The sequence below is a fragment of the Heterocephalus glaber genome, unplaced genomic scaffold, assembly GCF_053883595.1.
Source record: "Heterocephalus glaber isolate CG9 unplaced genomic scaffold, H.glaber_assembly_v1.0 deba00001532, whole genome shotgun sequence".
In the NCBI taxonomy this organism is placed as follows: domain Eukaryota; kingdom Metazoa; phylum Chordata; class Mammalia; order Rodentia; family Bathyergidae; genus Heterocephalus; species Heterocephalus glaber.
Window position 1 is genome coordinate 11470098 of NW_028258330.1, and position 27064 is coordinate 11497161.

Below are 27064 nucleotides of genomic sequence, written 5' to 3' on the forward strand. Positions count from 1 at the left end.
TGTAGTCCTTGGACACAATAGCACAAATAAATTATTGATCAGCAGGAGTTTTTCATTGTCAGTCATTTTTTTTGTTTTTGTTTTTGTTTTTTTTCTGCTACCCAACTAGTGTTTGGGATTTGAAGTATCACATCATTTTTTAATTCCTATTCCAATTTATTGTTTTCCAAAATTGTCTCATGAAATTAGGGACTAGACAAAATAAAGTTGACATAGGCATAGCACATCTGGCAATTTTTAAAAGAATCTCTTCAAAATTCTTCAAGAACATAAGTTACAGGCATGAGCTTTTTAACAAACAAAAAAATATACAGATGTACACATATGTAGACATCATAATGTCTGGTTCTCTGACTTAGAAAATCAGTAAGTCTTTATGTTTATGCTCCATAGGTAAATTAGAATTTTATTTTGCTAAAACGAATGTCTTCTAAATTTATGTTTGTTTATATGGCATAATGTTGTCATAAAATGTATCTCCATCTTGATCAGAAATATACTTTTCCTTTCTAGTATTTCCCTTTGAGCTATATGCCATATGGAGAAGTAGAAAAACACAGAGTTACTTATTATTTACATTCTTGTGCACTAGACTCCTTCAGGAATTGCATAAAAATCATACAAAACTTTGGGTTCAAAATAGTAGGGAAAACACATACAAATAGAAGATATTCATCACTGGGGCACAATCATCTTTATTTTTTTGAAATTTTATTGTTTATAATATTGGTGGTAACATTATGTTTGTTCACCTATACCTTCTCTTCCATTAATATAGAGGATTAGACCTTCTTCTTCCTAGAAGTTGGTGTAGCCATGTGACTTGCTTTAGCAAAGAAATGTGGTCATTTAGTTGCGAGAATAAGTGGAGGGAAAATTGAGTTAGCCACTTAGGGTAGCAGCCTTGATAGGTTCCTGGACTTACATGTGTACTTTGTGAAAGCAAAAAATAAGCCTTTGCTGTTTTAAGTTGTTGGATTTTAAGGATCTTTGTTACTGCAGCCTAACAATCTATATTGACTTATAACTTTTAAGGGAGAAACACTTTTGCTAATAAAGACATTCTGTTTTATGGCTCCTATTGTTAAAGTTTTGTTATCAGAGTTAAAATTAAAAGACTTCTACTGACAGTGAGTCCACTTGTGCCCCTAATAATTGTCACAATTTCTTCGAATTATCTATAATTCTTGATACTCACATTTAAAGGCTTAAGATTGGTGTCAGAAAAGGAGGTTGGAAAAGCTAGAAAAACAGACTGTGGTTCTCATTCCTGTTCATTAAGATGCTTACTGATATCTACATATCTCTGTGTCCATATCTTTAAAATGAAAGAATGGGGCTAATGTATTTTAGAGTGAATCTTCAGCTTCAATAGTCTATGACTTTTTGAAATGTTTCTGAAATGAGTCATTTTGTGTGTAGTTATTTTGTCATAATCAATGTTCTGGGCTCTATTTCCTTTTGTACTCAATACAGTATAGCTTTCCATATTAAATCTCACTTTTGTATACTCAACCTTTAATTCTCCTTCAGTCTATAGGCCAGTTGTTGAGGGCTGTGCAGTCTGTAGACTTGCATTTTGAAACTTATAAGTCTTTTTCAACTATTAGAAATTTCAGAAACCATGGCTTTGAGATCGCAATAGTAAGTATCTGTCACTGTTTCTTTAGCATGTGCCTGTGGGAGACATAAGCAGTCAATGACAACACTTTTCCTCTTTGACATTACTTGAGAGTCCTGCTCAACATTGAGCATTAAAAATTTATTGTCCATCAGTGATTTCAAATTTTATGTGTTTGCTATTTCTGGCCTAAAGATAAAGTCCAATTTAAGTATTCCAAGTCCTCTAAAATTAAATCACATAGTTTCTTCTCAATCAACACAACTCTACAATCTATTTCATTTTCCATTGAAGAGTTTATTATGGCATTTTCTGCAAAAAATAGTTATTCCTATTGCTTCCCCACAAACTCAAATTTCTATGACATCCAATATCTTTTCTAATCATTTTAGTATTCCCTTTTGGCACCGATCCTTTACAAATTTCTACTTGAGTTTCATCTTTTCTAAATGCCACCCACTATGAGAGGAGCTTTATATCTAGAATTTATTGATAGAGTATGTAGATATTGCATAAAGTTAATATCAATTTGGGTAACACTTTTAAATGGAGAATTATTTATTAATCAAAGCTTCATGTATTTTTTGGAAATGTGAGACCATCCATATACATGAAGCATTCTAGTGTCTGCTGTCAATAGTTGGTTCACAGTAGGAATCACACCTTGAAAGAAGTTGGTGGGCTGCCACTTGTCCAAAACAGTAGTGAAAAAGCGGAACCACATCTTACATTTTCTGTATTCTAATACTTTCCCCATTCTTCTGACATCCCCCAGCTACAAACTGAGAAATGGATAGGTAGACATGGAGAACAAACAAACAAATTTGTTTGTTTCAAGTAGAAATTTGTTTTACGAAAAGGTTGTGAAATAGAAATGCTGTGATATAGACCCAACATATAACAAAATGAAGAGAAAGACAAGCCAAGAACAGGAGTTGAATCTCAGTGCTTCTCATGTATAGTCCATGGACCAGTGCCAGTTTGTGATGAGAAAAGCACATGAATTGAGAGGAAACAGTTGGAAAATTTTCTATCAATTTTTCTCTACTATCATTTTTTCTGTTTATATTTATTACAGTGCAATCTCTTTGTTTAGTCAGATAATAAAAATCTAGGCATGTATTTTGTATGACTTTGTTTTTTTTTCTTTCCTGTTCTATTAATCACATTTTTATTTTTACAAAAGTATAAATCCTTGACATATTGGAAATTAAAAATGAAATAAATGGCCCTTTACTACAGAATGCTTGAGAATTAATGCTTCATCTGTCTATCTAGTCTACCCATCTATGTTTAGACTGATTTTTTTGTAGGTACTTTCTCTATGTGATTAGCGCTCTAACAAGCATCCAACTCCATATTTCGGCTCTTTCATGAAAATAAAAAATATTATATTGTGTAAATATCTCTTAGAGATAATATTGTTTCAGTAATCATGCCATAGTTTTCGCTTTCAGGTGAAGGAACAGAAGCAGCCTCACCTTCCATCCACACGGGAGTGCCAGTATATTCAGAAACAAAAAAAGATACATAGGTGGTGAATAAAGAATTGAATGTCACCTTCATTTTTGAATTTTCTGCCTTTATCTAGCTCTAGCTTTAAATTACATTGTTAAACATGGATTATTGTCCAGGAAAAAATGAGTAACAACCACTACATCCTAGAAACAAGTAGAATATTGTGTTCAGAAACAAGTTTCAAAGGACAAATGCAAGCACTGGAGGTTATCAGTTGTATTTAGGGCATAGGCAGCATAAGCACATTGAAGGAATATAATTTTATTGCTGGGGATTTGGTTCAGTTACATTTTCATTTAAATTATATTCACAAGTAAAGCCATTGTGAATGAAGTTATATCATTAAAAGTGTCAGATATTTTAGACTCTGCTTCCATATGTCCTATTATATGAAGACCTCTTAAAATATCTCCGGATTAATCTGAGAGGAGAATATAGGCTCTCATTCTGAATACATCCCAGAAGGGATTAAGTGACCTGATTTCAAGAAAAAAATAGAACAGGCTATGCAATGACTAATTTTCCTCTTGGTGAAATAAAAGTGACAAACAACAATTTTATTCACAATAGAAGTTTTCCCCACAGTAGACTTTTGTGCTAACTGTGGCATATTCAATTTGTAAAATATTTTTGAATATATCTCATCCCATGGGTTTCTATTTGTGAATTCAAATTCAAATTTTCTCCTTGCAGAAACATAAAATCCAGCATCTATTTTAATGTAAAATTAAAGATTTGTGGAAGGCATAAGCAACAAATCACTACAAACACATAATTTTAATGGAAAGCAGGAACTCTGCCCTCCAGGAAAAAAACATAATTATCTGGTGAATATTATCAGTAGATTTGTATTTAATATGCACTCGGTATGTTTTATTGAACATGCTCTGATTTGATATCAAAATGAAATATAATAGTGCCATTTTCCCCTGTAAAATTCAGTATATAGAATAATTTAAGGCACTCATTTTTTGAAAAATAAATATGTGCCAAGTGCTGTCGCTTTGTCATAGTCTGATGATCTGGGACATCCCAAATTTGTTAATATGAAATATTGGAGTGCTTGATGATCTAGTTTCAGCATAATGAGTCAAATTCAGTATGAATAAGTTCAGATTCAATAACTGTTTTGGACAAAAATACTTTCTATTTTTTAAATTTAGAAAACGATGCCTCTTTCCTAGTATTTTCTTCCAGATAAAGACATTTTATATCTTCGCTTTTAAGTGAAGGCTTGAATATTATCATTTTAAAAATTTAATGGCCTTTTTGAGAAACAGATGAGAGTACAAAAACATGAAAAACAATAACCTGAAACAGGACACCCAGAAACTATCTTATTCTGAAATATTAACTTGGAACATATTGAGAAATCATCTTATTCTTCAGGTACAGTGCTGGGAATTGGCTAACAGTATTTGATACCCTCACTGAAGCCTGAACTTATCATTATGTGGAGTTTTCTAGGCTTTCTGAATTATTCTTTACTGTGTTTGATAAAAAAAAATATGATGATGGGGCTAGGGATTTAGCTCACTGGCACCACACCTGCCTTGCAAGCACAAGGTCCTGAGTTCAATCCCCGGTACCAAAAAAAATATGGTGAATACTGCAGCCAAATGCTGTCCAATGGAACAGCAGCCTGATAAAAACATCATCGTGGTCTTCATCCACCTTATTTGCAAGACTTGGCACTGTGCAACTTCTGGTTCTTCCACACAGTCAACATGACCATAATAAATAAATGTTTTGAATTGATTCAGGATAGCAAGACAGGCACAACAGCACTCCTAAAGACGTTTATGAACTAGAATTTCTAGAACTGCTTCAGAAATTAGCAAGAACAATGGAACAAGTATATTTGAAGTGAGAGACTATTTCAAGGGGAGTTATTGATAGTGTATCTTTTGCTGTAATGACTTTTTAAAAATTTAAACATTAACCATATATTTCAGTCCTACCTTGTACATCTGAAGCCACATGAAAGGTTAAAAATTCCCTGCTCCCTCCAAGAATACAATGTATAGCATGGTAGGATGAATAGTCATGTCCTAAAAACAGTACCATGCTAAATGTCTTGTTTTGTTGTCATTGGGAACACTTGTTCAAAGGAATGAGTTTTTCTTAAATTAAATATATGTCTTTTTCCCCTTTCTCTTTTCTTGCTGGTTTTTGGGGTGTGATTTCACTACTTGAAACAGTAATTTCACCTTTCATTTTAGAGCTTCTATATATCTTTTGGTACCACCTGATATAAATTTTACATGGATTATCCCCCAAATCATTAACTAGAGGAGGACAGAGTTGAAAAGCAAAAGCAATCTGGTTTTGAACAACAGGCTTCCAAGGCTGAAGTAGCATCAAGAAGATCAATAAGATAGTGTGTGCTTTTTCTTTTGGCATGAGACCCATGTAGACAGATCCAATACAAACTGGAGGTTCCTTATGCATTTAGGCTAAGGATTGATTCTGAGTGTGACAGTAAGACTAATTTCATCATTTTGATTTGCTTTGAGATCTCCCTGGGGGTATTGATGGGGAATAATTCTGGGTGTGTCTGGGTAGAAGCCATGACCTTAGTGTCTATATTTTGTCTGTTTCCCCTTCCTCTTCCCTGCTCTGCTTCCTGGCCATCATGGATTAAGCATCTGCTCTGCCATGCCCTTCTGAAATATTGTTCCTGCCTTGAAGTTGGCCAACCTTGGACTGACTCCTCTGAAACCCTGAGCCAATTTAAACCTCTCCTTTAAATATTAGGTATTGTGTCTCAGCAACAGGAAAGCTGGGAAAATTTATGAGATAGGCAATATTTTCTTTGTGTTCAAAATATTTTCCTTCCCTTTATGTGGTAAGTCCTCACCTCATCCCCTGGAATTAAGGAATTAAGGAACTACAAGCCGTGATTTTTCTATTCTCCTTCTCCATGCAAATCCCTAAATATTAATGCTAAGAATCTGGTCGTAAATCTCTTCCATTTTTATACTCCATGGAAGGTGTGATGGCTTATTGAGAAGTATCTTGTAGGAGAAATAATGGCTTAAGAGATATCAACATAAAAAGTAAAGGGGAGAGGCCCGGGGGTTTGGCTCAGTGGTTCCGCCGCCTACCTCGCCAAGCGCAAGGTCCAGAGTACAATACCCCCCCCAAAGCACCCCCCCCCCCCACCAAGTAAACAGGAGAACAGGAGAATGTGAGATTCTGGACATTCATCATTGGCAGGGAGAACCGCTGGCTGGGTTGAGGTCAAAGAGTTTCCCATACTCTGCTTTCTCTCGAGCGATTTTTTTTTCTGCTAGAAAGTATTACTATCACAGGATAAAAGAAAAAATAGTCTACTCTGATTCAGAAAATAATATGGCATATCCACAGTGAGGGCTCCTATCAACATTTAAATGGCTTTTTATAACTGAGCAAAGAGAAAAGTTAGAAAAACAGAAAGTAAAAAGTTGATCTCTTCAGTCTTTCACATGTATTAATTTTCCTAAACCTCATTTTAAAGACTTATAAAAAAGAATTAATATCTTTTCTTTCTCTTTCTTCCTTTTTAAAAACAACCACTATTGTTTATTGAGCATCTCCTGGAAGGCAGCCAGTTTTATTGGTTTAATTTTCATATCAACCCCATGAAATCGCTATCATTGGTACTTGTTTTAGCAGATGGGGAAAATCAGGCTCAGAGCTGTTTATATATAGATATAGATATATCTATATATATCTATATCTATATCTATATATATATCTCCAGAATTAAGGGACTATTTGAACATTTCACATGATTAAAAATAGCCAATGGCTATATAGGTAGACAATGGATATACTGAGAATTAAATAAACTCAGGCTGGCCTCCACCAATAGCAATGCTGTTGTGGATATGTTGAGTGTGTGTGTGTGTGACAGATATTTATGTTTCTTTTTTCAATCCTCTGTGATTTTCTAAGTTCTTCATCCTTTTCTCTGACTTAATGAGTGATTAATTAAAAGATGAAACAGAAGGACCAAAAAGCAAGAAAGAAAAGTGTGAAAGTGTTTCTAAAGTCAAAATGAGAGTACCATTGGGCTATATGACAAACAAAACATTAGCAGCTTAGATGAAGAGTGATCAATAACAACTATGTATGTATGATAAAGTGCTAGCTGTTGCAGTAAATCTGATAGATTTTTCACACTTAAGTCTCCAACTGTGCTATGAAGTAGACCTTATTATCTCCACTTAACAGGTAAAAATAATACAGTACAAAGATGCTAAGTGATTTACACAACATCAAACCTCTGTTAAGATTAGGGTGTCCTACTTTCTAAAGCTATTTAACATCATTTCTCCTAATGTTTTTCCCTAGGCTCAGATATCAATATTCTGATTTAAAGAAGGCAGCAGTATCAAGAAAGAATTCTGTTGGTCTACACTCTGGCTGGTTCAGACAATATCGTTTTCCTTTTGTCCTAGTTGGGGAAGAGTTGATTTTTCTTAGAGACAAATGACAGCTCAAAAACCCTGTGCTGCCAAAGGAACAGAAGGGACAGCTCAAAACTCACTGTCCCTGCCAGCCAGGACCATTTCAAGCAGACCTAACCAATTATTTTACTGTGTCAGTTCAAGGAAAGACAAGAAAACGGAGATTAAGTGTATTCAGTATATAAAACATCATAATATTAAATTTCAGAAAGTAGAATATTGTTTTGTTTTTAAGTTTCTAAGAAATACCTGGCATTTACTCTTTGATAAATATTGCTCCATAGCTTGAGTCTCTACTGGATCCTTTTTGCATTTGGTCTTTTAATTCACCCTGGACTAAAGAGAGTCTTCTCTTTAAGTAGGAGTGTGGGAGTCATAACTATATTGTTCAAAGGAGACATGATTTGGAAAGAAAAGTGCTGTAAATTATGACCAAGGATAATAACATGGGAAAATGTATTAGAAAACACAGATAAAAAGAAAAGAAGCAAGAAATCAATATTAATTCCAGGAAAATATTCAGGGTGAAAAATATTTATGAAGATCAAGGGAATTAGATGAAATCATTTCTAATTTTTGATTAAAGATATAGCTTTGAATAATAATACTATAATGGTCTAGTACTGTATGTTAGATATATAAACAGCAAAACTATTAGAATTCTAAAATAAATCAAGTGATTATAGTATATCAGTTTTTCTCAGATCAACTAGACAAAATATAAATCTAATACAGAAGATTTGAATGAATTTATTAATATAATTAAATTAATAGTAGAGAGCGGGTGTTTTTTTCCCTAAAGCTACGAATACATATTCTTTACAAATATGTATTTAATTGGTCATGGAAAAGTAGTTTGAAAAAGATCTTCATACAGTTCAAAAAGTACAAATTTTAAAGGATATTTTCTCTCACCAATTAGAAATAAACATAGAAATTACTATAAAGTGTTAGCTATACAAACACTAAAATCAGTAAAAAATTCTAAGTCAAACAAAATAAAAATCAACTCTTTAGAAATCTGAGATTGAAAACTACCTACTAAAATTGATATAGTATTTTCAAAGTTATACTCAAAGATAAATTCATAGAATTAATTTCATTGATTATGTGTATTAAAATAAAACTAAATCATGAAAGCATTCAAGTTAAAAAATATTTAAAAGTTCCTAAAGAATTTTTAGGAATGAAATAGATTAACTTACAGTAATGAAATAATAAAGATTGAAACAAAAATTTTAAAAGGGATAAAAAAATAGAATGCAGGAATACATTCAATAACATATTTCAGAAAAAAGCTAATTGACATTTTACGTGTGGGAAATTTAATCAAGATTTACAATAAAATGACTTAGTCTGAGAGATAATAGAGAATACCTTAAAATGATAATCAAATATTAGGTAGAGTTTTGATAATCAATGATAATAATAGGCAAAGTTTGGCTAATAAATTCAATAATTTCAATGAAAAAGATGATTAGGTAATTATAAAGAACCAAAATGGTTCCAAGAGAAGTGGAAATCCTGGACAGATGAGTGCACAGAATAAACTGGATACAACAACCCTGTGTACATGTGAAACTTTCAGAGAAAAAGTACAGGTCCTTTTGGCCTGAATGTAGCCTAATTTCTAAACTCTTATTAAACTCTTATTAAACAAATGCTAACTAACTGAGTAGTGCTATTCTAAGAATGTGAGAATTCAATATTAAGAAACTGGTTAATATCATCTGCCTGTTCAATCATGTGAAAAATAAAAATATATAGATGTTTTGATATTTAACAACATTCCTTTGATACATTTCAGCATTGTACTTTAATTAGAAAAATAAACACTATAGGCTAATACTAGATTTTGCCACTGAGTTTTAAATATTTGTACCAAATCAAAAATGTTGACATTTATTTCTCTTCATAGTACATAAGTATGAGTACTTTTTGTAGGAGTAGGAAAAAGATGAATAATATGGACTCCTCTTATTGCTACTATAATTTTACTTTTGAAAAAAACTTTCCAATCAATGCAGTTAAGATAGCAAAAATAAATTATTGGTGAATCACTGGCTGAGGGGAAATCCAATTTTTATTATTTGTAGATTATTTGATTATTTATCTTAGAAATCTGAGAATACTGATGAGTAAACTGTTAAACTTGTCGAAGAGGTAGTAACTTTCTTATGTAAAAAATCAGTAGGCCAAAATCCACTGCTTTCTTCTACAGCAAAAATAACTAAGAAATGAAATAGCAAAAAGTTCCTTTCATAATATCAATAAACTGGAAACCACCTAAACATAATAAACAATATGCAGCCTCAATTTTAAAAAATGAAAAATACAAAGCCTAAGACATGTAAGAAGAGAATTGAATAAATGGAGACAGCTACTAGATTTTTCAAGGAAATGTTTCATATAAAATTTCAATTCTTCCTAAAAATATTCTAAAAACTAATGTAATTGCAAAATCATACTAAATCTCATTAGAACATGATTTTAAAATCTTCAAATTTATTTATGATAATGTAAAGATATTAATTCCAAAAATATTTTGGAAAAGCTGAATAATAAAGGTACTTATACAAATAGTCAAGCACCCTTCTATCTGTAAAATTAAAATAGTGGGTTATTGGTCTTAGGAATACATAGGGTAAATTGGTGAAGTAAAATAAATCTAGAAAAAAGTTCAAAACTGAAACTGTGAAAGAATTAAGTGATTTTCTATAGATTTAGACTGGCTCATTAAACTTAAACATTTGAATAAGAAATCAGTCCTTGTTCAGAATAAAGTGTTGCTCTGTTGTCCTTTTGAATGTATTCCTCTAAAGAAAGAAGTACTCATGCATCATCTGAATAATAATTATCATATTATCTTTATAGCTAATGTTTACTTAATGTTTCTGTTGTGTCTGGAGCTATTCCAAGCACATTATATGCACTTCATCATTTAATTGACCTAACAACTTTGTATATTTGTTACCAATATTTACTATGACTTACAGAAAAAGTTACTCAGAGCTAGAATGTCACAGTAAATTGCCTACACATAGTAATGGTGAAGTCAGGAAATCAGGGACTCTGGCATCAGGGCCAAGTTCTTAAGATTTAAACTGAAAATTTTCACGTACATATGTGCTTATGAGTATTTCTAAGTACAAGTGTAAAATCATGACATAGAGACACTAAAATGTAAATATCGATCAGCCCGCTGCAGACAGGCAGGTCTGCCCACACCCTGCCGAGGTCCCCAGTCCCGCGGAATACACCAAATCAGCCCGCTGCAGACAGGCAGGTCTGTGCACGCCCTATCGAGGTCCTGAGTCATGCAGAAGACACCGAATCACCCCGCTGCAGACAGGCAGGTTTGCCCACACCCTGACGAGGTCCCAAGTCCCGCGGAAGACACCGAATCACCCCACTGCAGACAGGCAGCCACCTGATTCCACATTACCAAGGCGCAGAGGACACCAGACCACCAAACCAAGGTACTGAGTCCCACTGTTCTCAGGCCAGAGGTAGGGGCTTCTGAGCCATCATCCCACTGTTCCTGGGCCAGAGGAAGGGGTTTCCTGGCCACCATCCCTCCCGCTGCTCCCAGCTGACAGGAAAGGGCTTTTGGGTCACCATCCCTACCGCTGCTCCCGGCCCCTGTCCCACCTCACCCAGCTCAGAGGAGGTAATCCATGCAGAAGCTAACAGCCCCCCACCCCAGTCGAAATGAGAAAACACATAAATAAGTCTCAAAACAAGACTTCCAGATCACCTACAGCAACCCCAAAGGGGGCACATAATTGTTAAGATTCCAGAAACACAACAGAAGAGCAGAGTTCTCCAAGCAGTCAGAGAAAAGAAACAAATCACATACAAAGGAAAGCCCATCAGAATCACAGCAGACTTCTCAACACAAACCATCAAGGCAAGAAGAGCTTGGAGTGACATATTCCAAGCCCTAAAAGAAAACAGCCTCCAACCCAGATTGATGTACCCTGCAAAACTATCTTTCAAAATGGATGGACAAATAAGATACTTTCATGACAAAGAGCACCTTAGGAACTTTGTGAATACCAAACCAGCACTCCAAAGAATTTTACACAATATCCTAGGAACAGACATTGAGGATCACAACCCCAGGAAGCAAAGCAGAATGAACCCATCTGGCATGACAAGAAATTCAATGTAAAGGGGGAGAACCCAACAAAAAGAAAAAGTCATGGCAATGACAAGTCAATACGTTTCAGTTATAACCATCAATGTTAATGGTCTCAATTCACCAATCAAAAGAAATAGACTGGCAGAATGGGTCAAGAAGCAGAATCCAACAATATGCTGCATACAAGAAACACACTTAATTCAAAAGGAAACTCATAGACTGAAAGTTAAAGGGTTGAAAACAATACTGCATGAGACAGGAACCCCAAAAAAGCAGGAGCAGCTATCCTCTTGGCAGATCAAGTAGATTTCAAACCAACACTAATTAAGAGAGATGAAGAAGGAAACTACATCCTTGTAAAGGGAAGAATCCAAGAGGAAGAGATGACAATCATAAATATCTATGCACCAAACACTAGTGCACCCAACTATATTAAACAAATACTAACAGACATGAAAAGTCATATATGCACTAATACAATTGTAGTGGGGGACCTCAACACCCCACTATCACAAATAGATAGATCAACTAGACTAAAAATAAGTAATGAAATACTAGAACTCAATCTAACTCTTGAACAAATGAACTTAACAGATGTTTACAGAGTCTTCCACCCCACAAAATCAGAATACACATTCTTCTCAGCTGCACATGGGTCATTCTCCAAAAGAGACCACATACTCACACATAGAACATGTTTAAGTAAGGGCAAAGGAATTGAAGTTATCCCCTGTATAGTATCAGACCATAGTGTGATGAAATTGGAGATCCATAGCAAAAGAAACTCAAATAATTTCATAAACATGTGGAAATTGAACAACACACTCCTGAATAACCAATGGATCACAGAGGAAATTAAAGAAGAAATCAGACAGTTCCTTCAATTAAATGACAATGACAGTACAACATATCTGAATCTATGGGATACAATGAAAGCAGTCTTATGAGGGAAATTCATAGCAGTGAATATGTATATTAGGAAAACAGAACGAGCCCAATTAAACAACCTGATGCTGCACCTCAAGATTCTAGAAAAAGAAGAAGAGGACAACCCCAAAGCTCATACAAGGGAAGAAATTATAAAAATCAGAGGAGAAATCAACGCAATGGAGGATAGAGAACAATACAAAAAATCAATGAAACCAAGAGTTGGTTCTTTGAAAGAATCAACAAAATTGATAAACCTTTAGTCAACCTTGTCAGAAAAAGGAAAGAAAAGGCCCAAATCCATGCAATTAGGAATGAAAAGGGTGAAACTACAACAGACCCAGCAGAAATCCCGATGATCATCAATACCTACTTCCAGAACCTATACGCCAATAAGAAGGACAACACAAAAGAAATGGACAGATTTCTAGATACATATGAATTACCAAAGTTGAATGAAGAAGACCTAAAAATTCTGAACAACCCAATATCAACCAATGAAATTGAAAACTTAATTACAAACTTATCAACTAAGAAAAGCCCAGGCCCTGATGGCTTCACTGCTGAATTCTACAAGACATTTAGAGAGGAACTGCTGCTGCTACTGTTTAAACTCTTCAATGAAATTGAAAGGGAAGCAATACTCCCAAATTCATTCCTGGAAGCAAGCATCACCTTGATCCCCAAAGCAGAGAAAGACCCAACTGAAAAAGAGAACTATAGGCCAATCTCACTAATGAACATAGATGTAAAAATCCTTAATAAGATACTGGCAAACAGAATGCAGAAGATCATCAAGAAGATCATACACCCTGATCAAGTGAGATTCATTCCAGGGATGCAGGGATGGTTCAATATATGAAAATCAGTTAATGTAATAAACTATATCAATAGAGCCAAGGACAAAAACCATATGATTATCTCCATAGATGCAGAAAAAGCATTTGACAAAATCCAACATGCATTTATGATAAAAACCCTACAAAAAATTGGAATAGATGGTCTCTACCTCAAACTGATAGATGCCATCTATGAAAAACCAACATCCAATATCATACTAAATGGTCACAAACTGAAATCCTTCACACTAAAATCAGGAACAAGACAAGGATGTCCACTATCACCACTCTTGTTCAATATAGTTCTGGAAACATTAGCCATGGCAATTAGACAAGAGAACGAAATAAAAGGAATAAAGATAGGAAATGAAGAAGTCAAATTGTCATTATTTGCAGATGACATGATACTCTATATAGAAGACCCCAAGAACTCCACCAAAAGTCTTCTAGACTTAATAACCAAATTCAGTCAAGTAGCTGGTTACAAGGTCAACACACAAAAATCAATAGCTTTCCTCTACACGAATGACAAGACTCACTGAGAGAGAAATAGGGCAAATAATTCCTTTCACAATAGTATCCAAAAAACTGAAATACCTAGGAATCATCCTAATGAAAGAAATCAAACACCTCTTTTCTGAAAACTATGGCACTCTGAAAAGAGAGATTGAAGATGATATCAGAAAATGGACAGACATCCCCTGCTCCTGGGTAGGAAGGATTAATATAGTGAAAATGGCCATACTTCCAAAACTGCTATATACATTTAATGCAATTCCAATTGAGATCCCAGCAGCATACTTCATAGACCTCGAGAAAACAATCCAAAAATTCATTTGGAGCAAGAAGAGACCCAGAATAGCAAAAGCAATTCTAGGTAACAGAGACATGGCAGGGAGTATCACAATCCCCAACCTGCAGCTATACTACAAAGCTACTGTGATAAAAACAGCATGGTATTGGCAAAGAAACAGACTTGAGGACCAGTGGAACAGATTAGAAGATGCAGAAACAATGCCAGACACACTCAGCCATCTCATCTTCGATAAAGGAGCCAAACACCCTCACTGGAGGAAAGATAGCCTCTTTAATAAATGGTACTGGAAAAATTGGGCTTCAACTTGCCAAAGATTAAAACTAGACCTGTATCTCTCACCATGCACTAAACTAAAATCAAAATGGACTAAAGATCTAAATATTAAAATAGAAACTCTGAACCAGTTGGAACAGAGGTTAGGTAGAACCCTTGAAGACATCGGTGTAGGAAAAGATTTTATGAACAAAACCTCAGTTGTCCGTGAAGTAGCACAAACAATCAACAAATGGGATCTCTTCTTATTAAAAAGCTTCTGCACAGCAAGAGAAACCACCAGCAGTGTGAAGAGACAACCCGCAATGTGGGAAAAAAATCTTCACCTGGTCTTCCTCAGACAAAGGTCTACTATCTCAAATCTATAAAGAACTTAAAAAGATCAGACCTCCCAAATTTAAAGACTCAATCCAAAAATGGGCATCTGAAATGAACAGACATTTCTCAGACAAAGAAGTAGAAGTAGCAAATAAATACATGAAAAAATGTTCAACATCACTGGTCATTCGAGAGATGCAAATGAAAACAATGCTGAGATTCCACCTCACTCCAGAAAGAATGGCTGCTATCATGAAATCAACCAATAACAAATGCTGGCAGAGCTGTGAGGAAAGAACCCTGCTCCACTGCTGGTGGGAGTGTAGACTGGTGCAACCACTGTGGAAATCAGTATGGAGATACCTCAAAGAACTAGGACTGGAAGTCCCATTTGACCCCGCTATTCCACTGCTGGGGATCTTCCCCAAAGAATTAAAAGAATCATACCACAGTGATATATGTGCACCCATGTTCATAGCAGCACAGTTTGTGATAGCTAAAACTTGGAAACAGCCCAAATGCCCATCAACTGGAGACTGGATAAAGAAAATGTGGGGTTTTTTTTATAAAATGGAGTACTACTCAGTCATAAAAAATGAGAAATTAGAGACATTTATAGCTAAGTGGATGCACATTGAGGCGATACTCTTAAGTGAAATAAATAGGACACACATGTGTAAATACCAAATAGTTTCTCTGGTGTGAGAAACTGAAAGTGTAAATAAAGACTAAATGTATAATAGGTCATGTGAAATGAGAAGAAAAGGGGCAACGGGGAAGGAAGTGGAAGGGTTAAGGGAAAGGATAGAAGGGAATGGGACTAATATGAGAAAATGGAAAAATAGGAACAAAATTTTTGTAAATAGGGCTGGAGGGGTTGAAGGGAGGGCTGGGCAAGGGTGAAAAATAAGAACAAAGAGAGACTATGTAAAGGTGCAAATTTCCAATGATCAATGTCATTATATTGTATACTTAAAATGTACCAATGATTAGAATGAATAATCAATAATGCAAAATAGGAAGAAAAGGTCCAAAGGGGTAGGGGTAGTGGGAGGGACAGAGGAAAGGAAAGAAGAGAAAGGAAAAATGCTGAGAAATGGAAAAAATGGAAATAAAGTCTTTGTAAATAGGGAAGGGTGGAGGGTGTGAAGGGAGGGCTAGGAATGGGGAAAAAATAAGAACCAAGATGCATTATATAAAGGTACAATTCCCAATGAAAACAAAAATAAAATAAAAAAATAAAAAAAAAATAAATAAAATGTAAATATCACTTTTCTTTTGGTAGTGAGAATTCTATTTTCTTCTTTATGCCCAAATGTTTAAAGTAATTACTGTAAGTAGTTAGCATTGCTTTTATAATCATAACAATATTTTTTTTTGGTACTGGAGATCGAACTCGGGTCTTTCATAACAATATTTTTAAAGGTGACCTCAGACTATTGACTTTGGAATGAATAGTTCAGAAAAGCCTCCCAAATGGTGCCATTTGACTCATTGTAGCACAAGAAATTAAGATGCATTTATTTTCAGTGGCTCTCAGAGATGTCGCTGGTGTTGATCAGCACCTTCACTGTTATTGTCAACACCATTATTTGAAAGCCCAAATGTCTCATCTTTATGGAGTGCTTTGTATACATTACATTATGTAACCTATATGAAACATTCCCATCTTACAGACTATGAACTGAGGCTATTTTAGATCTTGCTCATGGTAGCACAGGCCATACCTAGAACAGAGCAAGCCATTTCAGGTTCACCTATCTCTAGATATTGCCTCAGTTCTTGAATGCTGTGTCCAGTGGAAGTTTCCAGGTGGCCTCAGGTGGAACTTTCAGAGCCTACAATTAGTATTTTACTATTTGGTTGCTTGCCATTAAATATGGCTTCAGGTGTAACTACCTTGCTGGGGTACATGAAGGCAAATGAAGAATGAATTACTTTTTGCTACATAAAATCTCCGTCTCTCCTTAAGATCTGTGGAGATCACTTTCCTCTTCAGATTATCTGAGAAAGATAATGGTGTTCACAAAAGTCCTAATCAAATGAAAATGGTCAATTCCCTCCTTTTTTTATCCTTTTATTGGTACATTTTAGGTGTACAATATAATGACATTCATCATTGGAGATATGTACCTTTACATACTTTGTTTGTTCTTATTTTTTCCTCCTTCCCCTGCCCTCCCCTCAACCCCTCAATCTCTCCCTATTTTCACAGACTTTGTTTCCATTTATTCATTTTCTCATATTAATTCCATTCCCTTCTTTCCTTTCCCTTCCCCCTCCCACTTCCCCATACCCTTTGGCCTTTTCTTCCTATTTCATATTATCTGTTATAGCTTTTAGTCCTTATTTACACTTTCAGTTTCTCACACTAGAGAACTATTTGGTATTTACACATGTGTGTCCTATTTATTTCACTTAAGAGTATTGCCTCAATGTGCATCCATTTAGCAATAAATATCTCTAATTTCTCATTTTTGATGGCCGAGAAGTAATCCATTTTATAAAAAAACCCCACATTTTCTTTATCCAGTCTCCAGTTGATGGGCATTTGGGCTGTTTCCAAGTTTTGGCTATTACAAATTGTGCTGCTATGAACATGGGTGTGCATACATCACTGCGGTATAATTCTTTTAATTCTTAGGGGAAGATAACCAGCAGGGAATAGCTGGGTCAAATGGGACTTCCAGTCCTAGTTCTTTTAGGTATCTCCTCACTGTGATTTCCACAGTGGTTTGACCAGTCTACACTCCCACCAGCAGTGGAGCAGGGTTCCTCTTTCCCCACAGCCCTGCCAGCATTTGTTACTGGTTGATTTCATGATAGCAGCCATTCTTTCTGGAGTCAGGTGGAATCTCAGTGTTGTTTTCATCTGCATCTCTCGAATGACCAGTGATGTTGAACAGTTTTTCATATGTTTATTTGCCATGTCTACTTCTTTGTCTGAGAAATGTCTGTTCATTTCAGATGTCCATTTTCAGATTGGGTCTTTAAATTTGGGAGGTCTGATTTTTTTTAAGTTCTATATAGATTCCAGATAGTAGACCTTTGTCGGAAGGACCGCTGGTGAAAATTTTTTCCCACATTGCGGGTTGTCTCTTCACACTGCTGGTGGTTTCTTGCTGTGCAGAAGCTTTTTAGTCAAAAGAGATCCCACTTGTTGATTGGTTGTGCTAGTTCACGGGCAACTGAGGTTTTGTTCATAAAGTCTTTTCCTACCCCAATGTCTTCAAGAGTTCTACGTAACCTCTGTTCCAGCTGATTCAGCGGTTCTGTTTCTGCATTTATTTATTTATTTATTTGTCTTACTGGAACCTTTGAGGTATATAACACAATTACACTTCTCATTGGGAATTGTACCTTTACATGATGCATCTTGGTTCTTATTTTTTTCCCCATTCCTAGCCCTCCCTTCACCCCCTCCACCCTTCCCTATTTACAAAGACTTTATTTGCATTTTTTCCATTTCTCATCATTTTTCCTTTCTCTTCTTTCCTTTCCTCTGTCCCTCCCACTACCCCTACCCCTTTGGACCTTTTCTTCCTATTTTGCATTATTGATTATTCATTCTAATCATTGGTACATTTTAAGTATACAATATAATGACATTGATCATTGGAAATTTGCACCTTTACATAGTCTCTCTTTGTTCTTATTTTTCACCCTTTCCCAGCCCTCCTTTCAACCCCTCCATTCCTCCCTATTTACAAAGATTTTGTTCCTATTTTTCTATTTTCTCATATTAAGGCCATTCCCTTCCATCCTTTCCCCTAACGCTCCCCAATGCTTCCCCTTTGCCCCCTTTCTTCCTATTTCACATTACCTATTATACATTTTAGTCCTTATTTACACTTTCAGTTTCTCACACTAGAGAAACTATTCGGTATTTATTCATGTGTGTCCTATCTATTTCACTTAAGAGTTTTGCCTCAATGTGCATCCACTTAGCAATCAATGTCTCTAATTTCTCATTTTTTATGGCTGAGTAGTACTCCATTTTACAAAAAAAAAACACATTTTCTTTATCCAGTCTCCAGTTGATGGGCATTTGGGCTGTTTCCAAGTTTTAGCTATCACAAACTGTGCTGCTATGAACATGGGTGCACATATATCACTGTGGTATGATCCTTTTAATTCTTTGGGGAAGATCCCCAGCAGTGGAATAGCAGGGTCAAATGGGATTTCCAGTCCTAGTTCTTTGAGGTACCTCCATGCTGATTTCCACAGTGGTTGCACCAGTCAACACTCCCAACAGTAGTGGAGCAGGGTTCTTCTTTCCCCACAGCCCCATCGGCATTTGTTATTGGTTGATTTCATGATAGCAGCCATTCTTTCTGGAGTGAGGTGGAATCTCAGCGTTGTTTTCATCTGCATCTCTCGAATGACCAGTGATGTTGAACATTGTTTCATATATTTATTTGCCATGTCTACTTCTTTGTCTGAAAAATGTCTGTTCATTTCAGATGTCCATTTTCAGATTGGGTCTTTAAATATGGGAGGTCTGATCTTTTTAAGTTCTTTGTAGATTTGAGATAGTAGGCCTTTGTCTGAGGAAAAGCAAGTGAAGATTTTTGTTGCACATTGTGGGTAGTCTCTTCACACTGCTGGTGGTTTCTCTTGCTGTGCAGAAGCCTTTCAAAAAGAAGAGTTCCCACTTGTTGATTGTTTGTGCTAGTTCAGGGCAACTGAAGTTTTGTTCATAAAATCTTTTCCTACACCACTGTCTTCAAGAGTTCTATCTAACCTCTGCTCTAACTGGTTCAGCATTTCTATTTTAATATTTACATCTTTAATCCATTTTGATTTTAGTTTAGTGCACGGTGAGAGATACAGGTCTAGTTTTAATCTTTGGCAAGTTGAAGCCCAATTTTTCCAGCACCATTTATTAAAGAGGCTATCTTTCCTCCAGTGAGGGTGTTTGGCTCCTTTATCGAAGATGAGATGGCTGAGTGTGTCTGGCATTGTTTCTGCATCTTCTAAGCTGTTCCATTGGTCCTCAAGTCTGTTTCTTTGCCAGTACCATGCTGTTTTTATCACAGTAGCTTTGTAGTACAGCTGCAGGTTGGGGATTGTGATACTCCCTGCCATGTCTCTGTTACCTAGAATTGCTTTTGCTATTCTGGTTCTCTTCTTCTTTCAAATGAATTTTTGGATCGTTTTCTCAAGGTCTATGACATATGTTGCTGAGATCTCAATTAGAATTGCCTTAAATGTATATAGCAGTTTTGGAAGTATGGCCATTTTCACTATATTAATCCTTCCTACCCAGGAGCAGGGGATGTCTGTCCATTTTCTGATATCATCTTCAATCTCTCTTTTCAGAGTGCTACAATTTTCAGAGAAGAGGTCTTTGATTTCTTTCATTAGGTTGGTTCCTAGGTATTTCAGCTTTATGGATGCTATTGTGAAAGGAATTATTTGCCCTATTTCTCTCTCAGTGAGTCTTGTCATTCGTGTAGAGGAAAGCTATTGATTTTTGTGTGTTGACCTTGTAACCAGCTACTTGACTGAATTTGGTTATTAAGTCTAGAAGACTTTTGGTGGAGTTCTTGGGGTCTTCTATATAGAGTATCATGTCATCTGCAAATAATGACAATTTGACTTCTTCATTTCCTATCTTTATTCCTTTTATTTCTTTCTCTTGTCTAATTGCCATGGCTAATGTTTCCAGAACTATATTGAACAAGAGTGGTGATAGTGGACATCCTTGTCTTGTTCCTGATTTTAGTGTGAAGGATTTCAGTTTGTGACCATTTAGTATGATATTGGCTGTTGGTTTTTCATAGATGGCTTCTATCAGTTTGAGGTAGAGACCATCTATTCCATTTTTTTGTAGGGTTTTTATCATAAATGCATGTTGGATTTTGTCAAATGCTTTTTCTGCATCTATGGAGATAATCATATGGTTTTTGTCCTTGGCTCTATTGATATAGTTTATTACATTAACTGATTTTCATATATTGAACCATCCCTGCATCCCTGGGATGAATCCCACTTGATCAGGGTGTATGATCTTCTTGATGATCTTCTGCATTCTGTTTGCCAGTATCTTATTAAGGATTTTTGCATCTATGTTCATTAGTGAGATTGGCCTATAGTTCTCCTTTTTGGTTATGTCTTTCTCTGCTTTGGGGATCAAGGTGATGCTTGCTTCCGGGAATGAATTTGGGAGTATTGCTTCCCTTTCAATTTCATTGACGAATTTAAACAGTAGCGGCAGCAGTTCCTCTCTAAACGTCTTATAGAATTCATCAGTGAAGCCATCAGGACCTGGGCTTTTCTTAGTTGATAAGTTTTTAATTAAGTTTTCAATTTCATTGGTTGATATTGGGTTGTTCAGAAGTTTTAGGTCTTCTTCATTCAACTTTGGTAATTCATATGCATCTAGTAATCTGTCCATTTCTTCTGTGTTGTCCATCTTATTTGCATATAGGTTCTGGAAGTAGGTATTGTTGATCTTCTGGATTTCTGCTGGGTCTGTTGTAATTTCACCCTTTTCATTCCTAATTGCATAGATTTGGGCCTTTTCTTTCCTTTTTCTGACAAGATTGGCTAAGGATTTGTCAATTTTGTTGATTGTTTCAAAGAACCAACTCTTGGTTTCATTGATTTTTTGTATTGTTCTCTTAGTCTCCATTGCATTAATTTCTCCTCTGATCTTTATAATTTCCTCTCTTGTATGAGCTCTGGGGTTGTCCTGCTCTTCTTCTTCTAGAAGCTTGAGGTTCAGCATCAGGTTGTTTAATTGGGCTCGTTCTGTTTTCCTAATATGCATATTCACTGCTATGAATTTCCCTCATAAGACTGCTTTCATTGTGTCACATAGATTCAATATGTCGTATTGTCATTGTCATTTAATTGAAGGAACTGTTTGATTTCTTCTTTAATTTCCTCTGTGACCTATTGGTTATCCAGAAATGTGTTGTTCAATTTCCACATGCTTATGAAATTTTTCCAGTTTCTTTTGCTATGGATCTCCAATTTCATCACACTATGGTCTGATACTATACAGGGGATAATTTCAATTACTTTGCACTTACTTAAACATGTTCTGTGTGTGAGTATGTGGTCTATTTTGGCGAATGACCCATGTGCAGCTGAGAAGGATATTTATTCTGATTTTGTGGGGTGGAAGACTCTGTAAACATCTGTTAAGTTCATTTGTTCAAGAATTTGATTGAGTTCTAGTATTTCATTACTTATTTTTTGTCTAATTCATCTATGTATTTGTGACAGTGGGGTGTTGAGGTCCCCCACTACAATTGTATTAGTGCATATATGACTTTTCATGTCTGTTAGTACTTGTTTTATATAGTTGGGCACACTAGTGTTTGGTGCATAGATATTTATGATTGTCATCTCTTCCTCTTGGATTGCTCTCTTTACAAGAATGTAGTTTCCTTCTTCATCTCTCTTAATTAGTGTTGGTTTGAAATCTAGTTGATTGGCAAATAGGATAGCTCCTCCTGCTTTTTGGGGGGTTCCTGTTGCATGGAGTGCTGTTTTCCACCCTTTAACTTTCAGTCTATGAGTTTCCTTTTGAATTAAGTGTGTTTCTTGTATGCAGCATATTGTTAGATTCTGCTTCTTGACCCATTCTGCCAGTCTATTTCTTTAGATTGGTGAGTTGAGACCATTAACATTGATGGTTATAACTGAAACGTATTGACTTGTCATTGCCATGACTTTTTCTTTTTGTTGGGTTCTCCCCCTTTACACTGAATTTCTTGTGATGCCAGATGGGTTCATTCTGCTTTGCTTCCTGGGGTTGTGATCCTCAATGCCTGTTCCTAGGATATTGTGTAAAATTTTTTGGAGTGCTGGTTTGGTATTCACAAAGTTCCTAAGGTGCTCTTTGTCATGAAAGTATCTTATTTGTCCATCCATTATGAAAGATATTTTTGCAGGGTACATCAATCTGGGTTGGAGGCTGTTTCCTTTTAGGGCTTGGAATATGTCACTCCAAGCTCTTCTTGCCTTGATGGTTTGTGTTGAGAAGTCTGCTGTGATTCTGATGGGCTTTCCTTTGTATGTGATTTGTTTCTTTTCTCTGACTGCTTGTAGAACTTTGTTCTTCTGTTGAGTTTCTGGAATCTTAACAATTATATGCCTATGTGTACATTTGTTTTGATCAAGGCTATTTGGAGTCCTATATGCCTCACTTATCTGTATGTCAAGCTCTTTTCCCCTGCTTGGGAAGTTTTCTGCCATTATTTCTGTGAAGAGTTTTTTTATGTCATTTGCACTCTCTCCTGTTTCTTCATTGACTCCAATCAGTCTTATATTATTCTTTGCATCATCTAGCAGCTGCTGGATTGATTTCTCATGTTCCCTTACAATTTTGAAGCAATTTTTGTTTTCCTGGTCACTAATTGCAATCTTATCTTCTATATCTGAAATTCTGTCCTCACATTGCCTCATTCTGCTGTGTAGACTTTCAATGGAGTTTTTCATGTCCTGGAAATCTATTTGCATGTGTTTTATGGATTCCATTTGTTTCTTATGTTGGGATTCCATCATGTTCCTCAGCTCCTCTCTAGATTTATTAATTATGTCTTGCACTAGGGGCACAATTTCTCCTGTTTTCTGAGAAATTATTTGATTCCATTTTTTCCAGATCCCCTTTTGTTTCCTGTTCAATGGGTCCAGGTGGTTGAGTATCAGAGTGTTCCATCTCATTTCCCTTTGGGGTTGCTGTAGGTGATCTGGAAGTCTGGTTTTGAGATTTATTTATGTGTTTTCTCATTTCGACTGGGGTGGGGGGCTGTTGGCACCTGCATGGATTACCTCCTCTGAGCTGGGAGAGGTGCCACAGGGGCTGGGAACAGTATTAGGGATGGTGACCCAGAAGCCCTTTCCTGTCAGCTGGGAGCAGGGGGAGGGATGGTGGCCAGGAAACCCCTTCCTCTCGCCCAGGAGCAGTGGGGTGGTGGCTCAGAAGCCCGTACCTCTGAGTCGGGAGTGGTGGGTGGGATGGTGGCCCGGAAGCCCCTTCCTCTGGGCCAGGAGCAACAGAACAGAAGGTGGCCCAAAAGCCCTTTCCTCTGGGCTGGGAGCAGCGGGAGGGATGGTGGCCGGGAAGCCCCTTCCTCTGGACCAGGAGCAGTGGGATGGCAGCTCATAATCCCCTACCTCTGCGCCAGGAGCAGTGGGACTCAGTACTGTGGTCTGGTGGTCTGGTGTCCTCTGCATCTTTGTAGTGTGGTACCAGGTGGCTGTACAGAGGAGGAGGGGGACTTGTCCATGGGATTGTTGCTGGGGTACTGAACATGCTGCAGAACATGCTGCAGAACACGCTGCAGAACACACTGATTTGGCGTGTTCTGCAGTACTCGCAACCTTGGTAGGGCATGTGCAGACCTGCCTGTCTGCAGTGGGCTCTGTTTCTGTATTTAGATCTTTAACCTACTTAGATTTTAGGTTAGTGAATTGTGAGAGATATAGGTCTAGTTTTAGCCTTTGGGAAGTTGAAACCCAATTTCTCCAGCACCATTTATTAAAGACACTATCTTTCCTCCAGTGAGAGTCTTTGGCTCCTTTGTCAAAGATGAGGTGGCTGAGTGTGTCTGGAGCTGTTTCTGCATCTTCTAACCTGTTCCACTAGTCCGTAGGTCTGTTTCTTTGCCAGCAACATGCTGTTTTTATCACAGTCACTTTGTAGTATAGTTTCAAGTTGAGGGTTGTAGTACCTCCTGCCATGTCTCTGTTACCTAGAATTGCTTTTGCTATTCTGGGTCTCTTCTTGTTCCAAATGAAGTTTTGGATTGTTTTCTTAAGGTCCATGAAGTATGCTGCTGGGATTACAACTGGGATTGCATTGAATCTATATAGCAACTTTGGAAGTATAGCCATTTTCACTGTTGATTCTTCCTACCCAGGAGCAAGGAATGTCTTTCCATTTTCTGATATCCCCTTCAATATCCTTTTTCAAAGTGCTATAGTTTTCAAAGAAGAGGTCTTTGATTTCTTTTGTTAGGTTGATTCCTAGATATTTCAGTTTTTTGGGTGCTATTGTGAAAGGAATTGTTTGCCCTTTTTCTCTCTCAGTGACTCTCTTGTTCGTGTAGAGGAAAGCTACTGATTTTTGTGTGTTGACCTTGTATCCAGCTACTTTACTGAATTTGGTTATTAAGTCTAGAAGACTTTTGGTGGAGTTCTTGGGGTCTTCTATGTAGAGAATCACGTCATCTGCAAATAATTACAATTTGACTTCTTCATTTCCTGTCTTTATTCCTTTTATTTCTTTCTCTTGTCTAATTGCTGTGACTAATGTTTCCAATCCTATATTGAACAGGAGTGGTGATAGTGGACATCCTTGTCTTGTTCCTGATTTTAGTGTGAAAGATTTCAGTTTTTGACTATTTAGTATGATATTGGTTGTTGGCTTTTCATAGATGGCTTGTACAGATTGACGTAGAGACTGTTTGTTCTGATTTTTTTCATAAATCCGTGTTGGATTTTGTCAAATGATTTTTCTGCATCTATTGAGATGATCATATGGTTTTTGTCCCTGGCTCTATTTATATAGTGTATTACATTGATTGATTTGCGTATGTTGAACCATCCTTCCATCCCTGGGATGAATCTCACTTGGTCAGAGTGTATGATCTTCTTGATGGTATTCTGCATTCTGTTCCCCAGTATTTTATTAATGAGTTTTGCATCTATGTTCATTAGTGAGATTGGCCTATAGTTCTCTTTTTTCCTTGGGTCTTTCTCTGCTTTAGGAATCAAGGTGATGCTTGCTTCCAGGAATGATTTCAGGAGTATTGCTTCCCTTCCAATTTCATTGAAGTGTTTAAACAGTAGTGGCAGTAGTTCCTCTCTAAATGTCTTGTAGAATTCAGCAGTGAAGCCATCAGGACCCAAGCTTTTCTTGGTTGGTAAGTTTTTAATTAAGTTTTCAATTTCATTGATTGATATTGGATTGTTTAGAATTTTTAGGTCTTCTTCATTCAACTTTGGTAATTCATATGTATCTAGGAATCTGTCCATTTCTTCTGTGTTTTCCATATTATTAGTGTATAGATTCTCGAAGTAGGTATTAATGAGTCTCTGGAATTCTGTTGGGTCTGTTGTAATTTCACCCTTTTCATTACTAATTGCATGGATTTGGGCCTTTACTTTCCTTTTTTCTGGTAAGGTTGGCTAAGGGTTTGTCAATTTTGTGTATTCTTTCAAAGAACCAACTCTTGGCTTCATTGATTTTTTGTATCATTCTCTTAGTCTGCATTGCATTGATTTCTCCTCTGATCTTTATAATTTCCTCCCTTGTATGAGCTTTGGGTTGGTCCTGCTCTTCTCTTTCTAGAAGCTTGAGGTCCAGCATGAGGTTTTTTAACTTGGCTCACTGTGTTTTCCTAATATGAGTATTCACTGCTATGAATTTCCCTTGTAAGAGTACTTTCATTGTGTCCCATAGATTCTGATATGTTGTATTGTCATTTCCATTTATTTGAAGGAACTGTTTGATTCCTTCTTTAATTTCCTCTGTGACCGATTGGTTATTCAGAAGTGTGTTTTTCAATTTTCATGTGTTTATGAAGTTTTTGCAGTTTCTTTTGCTGTTTATCTCCAATTTCATTGCACTGTGGTCGGATAATATACAGGGGATAACTTCATTTCCTGTGCACTTAACTAAATATGTTCTATGAGCTAGTCCATGGTCTATTTTTGAGAATGACCCATGTGTAGCTGGAAAGAATGTGCATTCTGATTTTGTGGGGTGAAACACTCTGTAAACTTCTGTTAAGTTCATATGTTCAAGAGTTTGATTGAGTTCTAGTATTTCATTGGTTGTTTTCTGTCTAGTTGATCTAGCTATTTGTGACAGTGGGGTGTTGAAGTCCCCCACTACTATTGCATTAGTGCTTATATGGTTTTTCATGTCCATTAGTATTCGTTTTATGTAGTTGGGTGCACTAGTGTTTGGTGCATAGATATTTATGATTGTCATCTCTTCCTCTTGGATTGCTCCCTTTACAAGGATGTAGTGTCTTTCTTTGTCTCTCTTAATCATTGTTGTTTTGAAATCCACTTGATCTGCAAAGAGGATAGCTATGCCTGCTTTTTTTCAGGTTCCAGTCGAATGGAGTATTGTTTGCCACCCTTTACCTTTTTTTTTTTATTAAATTCTTTTATTGGTACATTGTA